Consider the following 8,497-nt stretch of genomic DNA (forward strand, 5'->3'; position numbering starts at 1 on the left):
CAACCACTGACACATAACAGGTGGTTAATGAGTTTCATGGTCAAGATCTGTTAGCTCTTTGAGACAAGAAGCACAGCAATGAATTCTAGCTCAATCTGTAAGTTTATGTTAATAGCAACTTGTAAGACTGAAAGTATTTCTCCCCTCCTCTCCTTTTACTCTCTAAAAAACTAGGGAAGGTCCCTTCTGAAATACTTCCCATGCTCTCTCTCTTTCTGTGGATCAAGATAACTTTTACATGCCAATTGTTCAGTCTGCAGCTCTTCCTCCTGTGTCCAAAAGTCATTCCCATATAGACCATTACGAGCTCAAACAGAAATTGAGATGTGCTGCTTGTGGTTGCAGATTGGAATGCCAAAGTCGAAAATAGTCAGGAGGAAATTTACTATTTGGATTAAAGAGGTGATTTGTGGAAGACTTGAAGAGCCAGATTTTGGAGAAAATCTCTCCTTGTGGTTGTTAAGAGTTGACACTGATTTCATGCGACATAATAAAAAGGAATAGTTAGGATGGAGGATTTTACAGTCCCAGATTGCACCATATGGCTACAGAAGCATGACTGAACTTCTGTGCGTGCATGTTGACAACTGTTTCGAATTTGTTTATATGGCACATCAATCATCGTTGTCACTAATTTCAGTGATAAAGAGGGTTTTCCTCCTTAGAGTTAGTGGGAAGCTGTATGCATAACATTAGAGAGAAGATGGTTACCACATCATAAAAACTCCAGGAGGTGTGTGTATGTGTGTGTGTGTGTGTGTGTGTGTATGTATGTGTGTGTGTGTGTGTGTATGTGTGTGTATGTAAATTTTTTGGCTTGCTAACAAAGAATAAATACACAAATATGAGCTGCCACTACTGTGGCTACTGCCTGTAGATGGCCTTGGGCTAGGCTCCCAAACACGGGACAAATCTTATTTCCTGTTTCAGCCTAGCCCAAGGCCAGGCTCTTATACTGTATATATATATATAAGAGACACTTGCTTTTCTTCCTTCCTTACTTTTCTTCCCGCTGATTTACTTATTAGGAAGTTGTTTAAAATTATCACATCAAATTTTCTTCCAACCACAGATGATTATTCTTTTTTCCCCTTTGATTTAAATTGACTTGCTTATCATGCTGGCTGACTTGAGAGGACTTTGGAACTTAACTAGGAATCTCAGAAATTTAATAAGGATTGAAATCTTAATTATGTATGTCAAGGTTGAAAAACTAATTAGAAATTGTAAGCCAAACAGAGGAAAGGTAAAAATAAGATTTCTTTAGGGTTTATCTCAGTGGCTATTTCTCAACCAAGATTAAACTCATATGTCAGTAGAACAAGTAGAACCAGGTCTAGTAAAATCTTTTTAAAATCTTATTTGCGAGGGGAAACTTCAAATTTCTAATTGGCTCTTTAGCATTTCTACTCTAGATAGATCACAGGTGTAAGCGCAGTACCAAAAGCAACCAGTTGGATTTGACTGATAAAAATTGGAAGATTTCCTTCACATCTTCCATGCTTGAACCTTTGGGGATAAGATTTCTCTCAATGCCATGCACAGAAACCAGGAGACTGTGAGTTGTAGTCCTGTCTTGGGCATGAGATCTGGCTGGGTGACTTTGGGCTAGTCACTCTTTCTCAGCCCAATTCACCTCACAGGGTTGTTGTCAGAAAAATAAAAGGAGTTTTAGATATGTTCACTGCCATCAGTTATATAAAAATAATAAAAGACTGGATAAAAATAAATGAATAAAATACAGTACTAATAACATTTTCTTAACAGATCATCTTCATTTCTACAGAACTCTCCCTGAATAGAAATACTGAATATGGATGCTTAATATTTTTGTATGTCTCTTTTTAGAGATTTTTATTTGGGTATATGCATATGTAAAATATGTTTACATGAAAGCAAAGATCATGGTCAATTCTTTTTTTTTATTGAAAAGTTTTAAAATACATTTTGAAAACATAAACTCCCCCCTCCCCCTGCCCCCCACTTCCCCTCCCTCCCCCCCCCCCCAACTTCCCAGAGCTGAATACAGGGTATTAACTTTTACCAACCTAAGCTAAAATATGCTAACTAACTAAAAAAACACTTTAAATTCTATCGCACTTTAACTCCTCTTAAACATAACTAAATAACTAAATAATAATAACTAACTAATAATACATCATATAATACTAATAGTTATTCATATGCTAAATGAAACTTTTTAGTCCCATATTTATTCTGAATATAATCAATCCATCTTCTCCATTCCAAAATATATCTCTGTTGCGATTGTTCTTTCAAATATGCTGAAATCTTTGCTATTTCCGCCAGGTTTGAAACTTTTAAAGTCCACTCTTCTATAGTAGGCAGTTCCTCCTTCTTCCAATATTGCGCTACCAAAAGTCTTGCTGCCGTAGTTAAATTCAACATCAATTTAGTATCTATAACAGTACAATCTGTAATAATACCCAACAGAAATAACTGTGGAGAAAACCTTATCTTTTTCTTAAATATCTTCTGCATGTTCCACCAAATTTTAATCCAAAAAGCTTTAACTTTTTTACAAGTCCACCATATATGATAATAAGTTGCATCATCACAACCACACCTCCAACATTTAGGCTGATAATTCGGATACATACTTGCTAATTTTTTAGGATCTAAATGCCATCTATAAAACATTTTATAAAAATTCTCTCTTAAATTTTGTGCCTGTGTAAATTTTACATTTCTGACCCATATCTTTTCCCAGATATCCATCGTTATGGGCTCCTGAAAATTCTGGGCCCATTTTATCATGCAGTCTTTAACAAGTTCCATTTCTGAATCTATTTCTATCAATGCATTATATATCCTCCTTATATGTGCTGGACTTTGATCTCTTATTTGTTTAACCAAATTTTCATCAGTTGTCAAAATACCAACTTTCTGATTTTCCTTCCATCTAGCTTGTAACTGCCCATACTGAAACCAAGTCTGCACTATTTTTTCTTCTTTTAAAATATTAAATGGCTTTAATTGCCATACGTACATTCCTTTCCATTCTAAGAATTTCTTTATATGTAGTCACATCATGTTTAAATCCCAGACTTATATTTTCTATTGCATGTGTATGTATTGCCCAAATTGGTATTTTATAATTTAACTTATATCAATATTTTTTCCAGACTCGCAACAGGGCATACCTTAATATATGTGTCTTAAAAACATTATCCACCTTCTTATCATACAATAAATATGCATGACAGCCAAATAATAAATCACATCCCTCAATATTCAATAATCTCCCTTGTGTTAGATTAAACCAATCACTAATTGATGATAAAGCAGCAGCCTCATAATATAGTTTAAAATTGGGCATTTGCATTATCTTAAATTTTACTATTGGTCTTTTCCCTGCCCAAACAAATTTATTAATACCTTTCTGCCATTCTTCCAAATTTGAATCTTTTTTGAGTATAGGTATCATTTGAAACAAAAAATAAAAATTTTGGTAAAACATTCATTTTCACTGCTGCAATTCTTCCCAATAAAGACAGTTGTAATTTTTCCCAACTATCTAACTCTTTTTGTATTTTTAACCATAACAATTCATAATTATTTTTATATACCGTAATTTCACATTTGAAGCTGAAAGATATACCCCCAAATATTTAGTCTTTTTAACTATTTCAAATCCTGTTAATTTTTCTAGGACTACCTTTTGTTCTGTAGTCATATTTTTAGACAATATTTTAGTTTTTTGCGTATTTATCTTAAATCCAGAAACTTTTCCATATAACAATATTATCTCCATCAGGTCTACAACCGACTGAGTCGGTTGACTTAATGTAATAACTAAGTCGTCAGCAAACGCTCTCAATCTATAATCTTGATCTTTTATTTTAATTCCCTTAATTTTATTTGAGTCACGTATCTTAATCAATAATATTTCCAGTGTTAAAACAAACAACAAAGGTGACAACGGACACCCCTGTCTTGTACCCTTTTCAATATTACATGCTTCTGTCAAACTACCATTAATTATTATTTGAGCTGTTTGCTTCTGATATATTTCTCTAATAGGTTGTAAAAACGTATCCCCAAACTGATCATGGTCAATTCTTGATTAACTCATGAGCATGCATGTAGTTTATTAGCTATGAAAGTGGTTTGACACTGCCTCCTGATTTTGTGGCTCCCAAGTCTAGTTTGTAGCCTGGAGATTCCTTGAGGGTTAACCAGAACTGCTCCTGCTTGAAATTTCAAGAAAGGACAAAGTTTAATTTAATTTAATAATAATTTAATTTGTATACCGCCCTTCTCCCGAAGGACTCAGGGCGGTGAACAGGGCAATACATAATAAAAAACAGGATACAAAAATTAAAAAGTGATTAAACAACTATGTTGACTTGGTGCTGTCCCCGCCTGTGACCTCACAAAATATGAAACACAAAATATGAAAATAAATGTAAGCTAATTTATTTTGCATAATTAAAAGCTTTCTTGATCCTGAGGCTGCCTTTTTTCCCCCTTTCTTTTTTTTCTTTTTTGCAGCCTGCTTTTGAAAAGCCAAGTGGCTCCTTAGCCTGAAAGCAGCCACTCAGCCCTGCTTTAGAGCCACTACAGAAGTGAAGGACATTCATCATAGATGCCCAGAGTTCTCTCCTTGGAATACTGTGCAGTTTCCAGGTGTCCTCAGAATTTCTGGATTTTTGCCTGTGGATGCTGACCATGTTTTCTCACTAGAAACCAGAGCTGAGCATTATTTTTTAAAAAATAAAAAAAAGTTGGTGAGTGATTAAGAAATAGGAAATGCTGCCCATTTCTACCGTAAGCCACTTATTAACTTTGTTTTGGGGTGGGGTGGGAGGGAGCATTTATGTTTCTGGGTAGGAAAGAATAGGAAGGATCCCTAAACTCTTTGAAGAAAAGCCCTGTTTAATTGCCATCTGTCTGACCTGCAGAAACCTGGCGGTTATGTGGCTTTAATCTGATTTGGAGAGCCAAGGGTGGCAAGATAGTTACCGCTGCTGTAGCTGCCGGCCATCAGGGATTTGAATGTGATAGGCTTTGCAGAGAGCCAGGCACAGGCTGCCCCCGCAGGCTTCATTAATACAGGGAGATTAGCAACCTACATATCAGTGTGACAGCTCTCCGCAATATGAGAAGAACCACAAGAAAAGATGCCCTAGTGAGCATCCGCTCTGCTGCTTCTTGTGGCTCTGAGGGAAGAACTGGCCAAATCTCTTCGATCAAGCTGATTATTAAAATGATTCTTCGTTCAGTACCAAGCAAGCATCCCTTCTGGTTGGAATTCTTAGCCTATGCTACCTCTGAAGTTCAGAATATGCTACGGGTAGTCCTCAACTGACGAGTACACTTAAGCCCCAAATTTCAATTGCTTTTAAGTAAATTTTGCTCAATTGTTACCATCTTTCTAATTAACAACAGTTGTTAAGTGAATCAGTGCCATTGTTAGGTTAGTAACATGGCTGTTAAGGGAATCTGGCTTCCCCCATTCATTGCTCACCAGAAGATTGCAAAAGGGGACACTGCAAAAGGGGACACTTCATAAATAGGAGCCAGTTGACAAGCATCAAAATTTTGCTCACGTGATCATGTGTGGTCATAAGTCATATATAAATACACACACACACACACACTGTGGTCATAAGTCATATATATATTTAATGACCTTGTGTGGGAGCAGGAGACCTTGATATGGACTCCCTTGCTGTCAGAGTTTTCTATTGTTTTCTAAAATGACCATTTGGTAAGAAAGCTGGATGGAGATGCTTATTTCATGACAAGTGAAGCTGATAGTTTAATTTGATCATTACAGATAGTCCTTGACTTACAACCATTCATTTAATGACTCTTTGACGTTATAATGGTACTCAAGTGAGTAACTTACAACTGGCCATCACACTTACAACCCTCGCAGTGTCCTTGCAGTCAAGTGAGCAAAATTCAGACCCTTAGCAAGCGGCATGTGTTTACAATGGTTCCATCATCCCGGGGTCATCGGATCACATTTACGATCTTTCCAGGGTGGGGGGACATTTGACAAGCAAAATCAATGGAGGTGGCTAAATTTGCTTAATGGCAGTGCTTTTCCCCTAATATCTGCAAGGATTTGCTCAATGAGCACAGCAACAAAAAGTTGTAAAATCAGATGTGACAAAGTTAACGACCACATTATTTAGCAATGCAATTTCTGATCCCAATTGTAATCATAAGAGAAGGACTACTTGTACGTTCAATGCATGTGCTTACCAGGTTTGGGTATACGTATGCTTTGTTTTTTAAGGACAGATCTGAAGAATAACATGTATCTCTCCTAAAACTTACTTTGTGGAACGTAGTGAACTGAAAAGTTCTGGAGAACTTGAATGTTTGGGGGCCTTTTTCCTAACATTTGGGCCAGTCTTGACAAATATATTGCTCAGCTACTCATTCTGGATCATTTCCTCCATGAACCAACATGGCTATGATAGCTTTTAAAAAGGCATCTTGTTCTGCCTCTTGACTCCCTCCCCCTTCGACAAAAGCTATCTTGTGCAATCTGTGTCTTTCCCAGCATGCATTAAAAAAAATCATCCTGCCCTACTCAACACGTAACCATGAGGAGAGGAATGGGAGCAGCCAGCTTTTAAAGAACTCTTACTATTTCAGCTTCGCCCTGCAGCATTCTGGAAGTATTTTGTACTCGGACAAGGCAGACAATTAATTGATTTTTTTTAAAGTATGAATGCACATTTCTTTTTTCTTTTTCCTTCTTTCTTCTTAAATTATACGAGGGACTTTCCAAGACATTTTTTCGCTTGGTGGTTTGGTGATGTGCTGTTATGAATGAAAGGCCTTGTGGTACAATGAGCCTGGGGGTAGGAGATGGGCTGTGAGTTTTACTTCCGAGTACTGTAAGCATTTGTGTTAAGAAAAAAAAGAAAAAGATTTCCTTAAAGCTGAGAAAGGCAGCCTTAGAAATGGGTGAAATAAGATTATCTTCTTGCAGAGGCAGACCTAAAGTACACATCACTGTTTTTAATAAGCAGGCAATGAAGTTCAATCGTCTGCATGTCCTTTATTTTTCTTAAATCACTTTTAGATGATTCTTATCAATCTGCTCTTATCCAGACCAATCAACCAATACTTGTGGTTTGCTTCAGGTGAGCTACTATGTGGACAGAAAATGACCGAAAGTGACTCTTTGTACATCGTGGCTCCCTACTGTTTCCTGCTTCACTCTTTTTCTACATGTCTGTGAGTTGGGTGAATGGATGTGAAGGAAATATGCAAGGTGGGGCAGAAGGGAATGCATAGAAAGTGCTGGCAGTGAGTGATTGTGGCTGGCAACATCCAGAAGGAGCCCACAGAATAGGCCAAATGGCTCCTCCTCCTCTTCCACATGCTGGACTTAACAATTGTTGATAAGAAAGACAAAAAATCCTGGATAACGGATGTGGCAGTACCTGAAGACAGCAAAATAGAAGAGAAAGACCTGGAGAAGTAAACAAGATATAAAGACCTGGAAATAGAATGACTATGGCAAAACAAATCCCAAAACAATTAGAGCACCACTTGAGCACCATTGGTATTGACAAATTCACCATCAGTCAATTGCAAAAGGTGGCTTTCCAGGGAACAGCTTACATTCTGGGACAATGTCTGTAACACCATCAAACATCCATATCAGCCTATCCCAGGTCCTTGGGAAGGACTTGATAGGCAGACAAAAATGTCAAATCCAGTCTAAACATCTGACTGACTGTAATAAAAACCTGTGCCAATACAACATCTGTAAAACACTTCTTGGTGATGGAACCTGGCTGATGTTCTACGGTATATTTAAATCAATCTCCTATGCAGTTCAGAATTCCTCCAAATGCTAGTGCCATGTTTTTTAGCCTCGCTTCTAGAACTTTTTTAGAAATGCTCTAAACCTGCGATTAAAAACGAGTCATCATTCTTTCACAAGTACTGTGTTTTCCCGAAAGCAAGGCCTACCCCAAAAATAAGCCCTAGACTGATTTTTGGGAGTGGGCCTAATATAAACCTTACCCCCAAATAAGCCCTAGTTTTGGGCTGAGGCACAGACCTAAAAATTAAACTAGGGTGCAGGGGGGGGGGTAGCTGCCCTACACACCCCACACTCACTTACCTTGCAGCCAGGCCTCTTCTCAGTGGCCCACGTCTTCTGTAGGTCTTCTGCAACCAGGCCTGTATTTTGCAGTCAGCGGCCTTTCTGGAAGGCCACTGCAGTTGAGAACTGAGTTCAGTACCCGGCTGCAGAGGCCTTCCGGAAAGGCCTGACTGCAAAATACAGGCTGGAATGCAGCTGCAGAATGAAGCTGCTCCTTTGGCTGCAGAAGAAGTGGACCAGCTGGGCAGGGTTATTGGTGCCGGAGGTGACTATAAAAGACATCCCCCAAAAATATGACTTGGTGCCTCTTTTGGAGGCAAAAATAAAATAAAATAACACCCAGTCTTATTTTCGGGGAAACATGGTACAGTACAATTTTGTTTGGAGGGAGCC

The sequence above is a fragment of the Vipera ursinii genome, assembly GCF_947247035.1.
Source record: "Vipera ursinii genome assembly, chromosome: 2".
NCBI classification, from domain to species: domain Eukaryota; kingdom Metazoa; phylum Chordata; class Lepidosauria; order Squamata; family Viperidae; genus Vipera; species Vipera ursinii.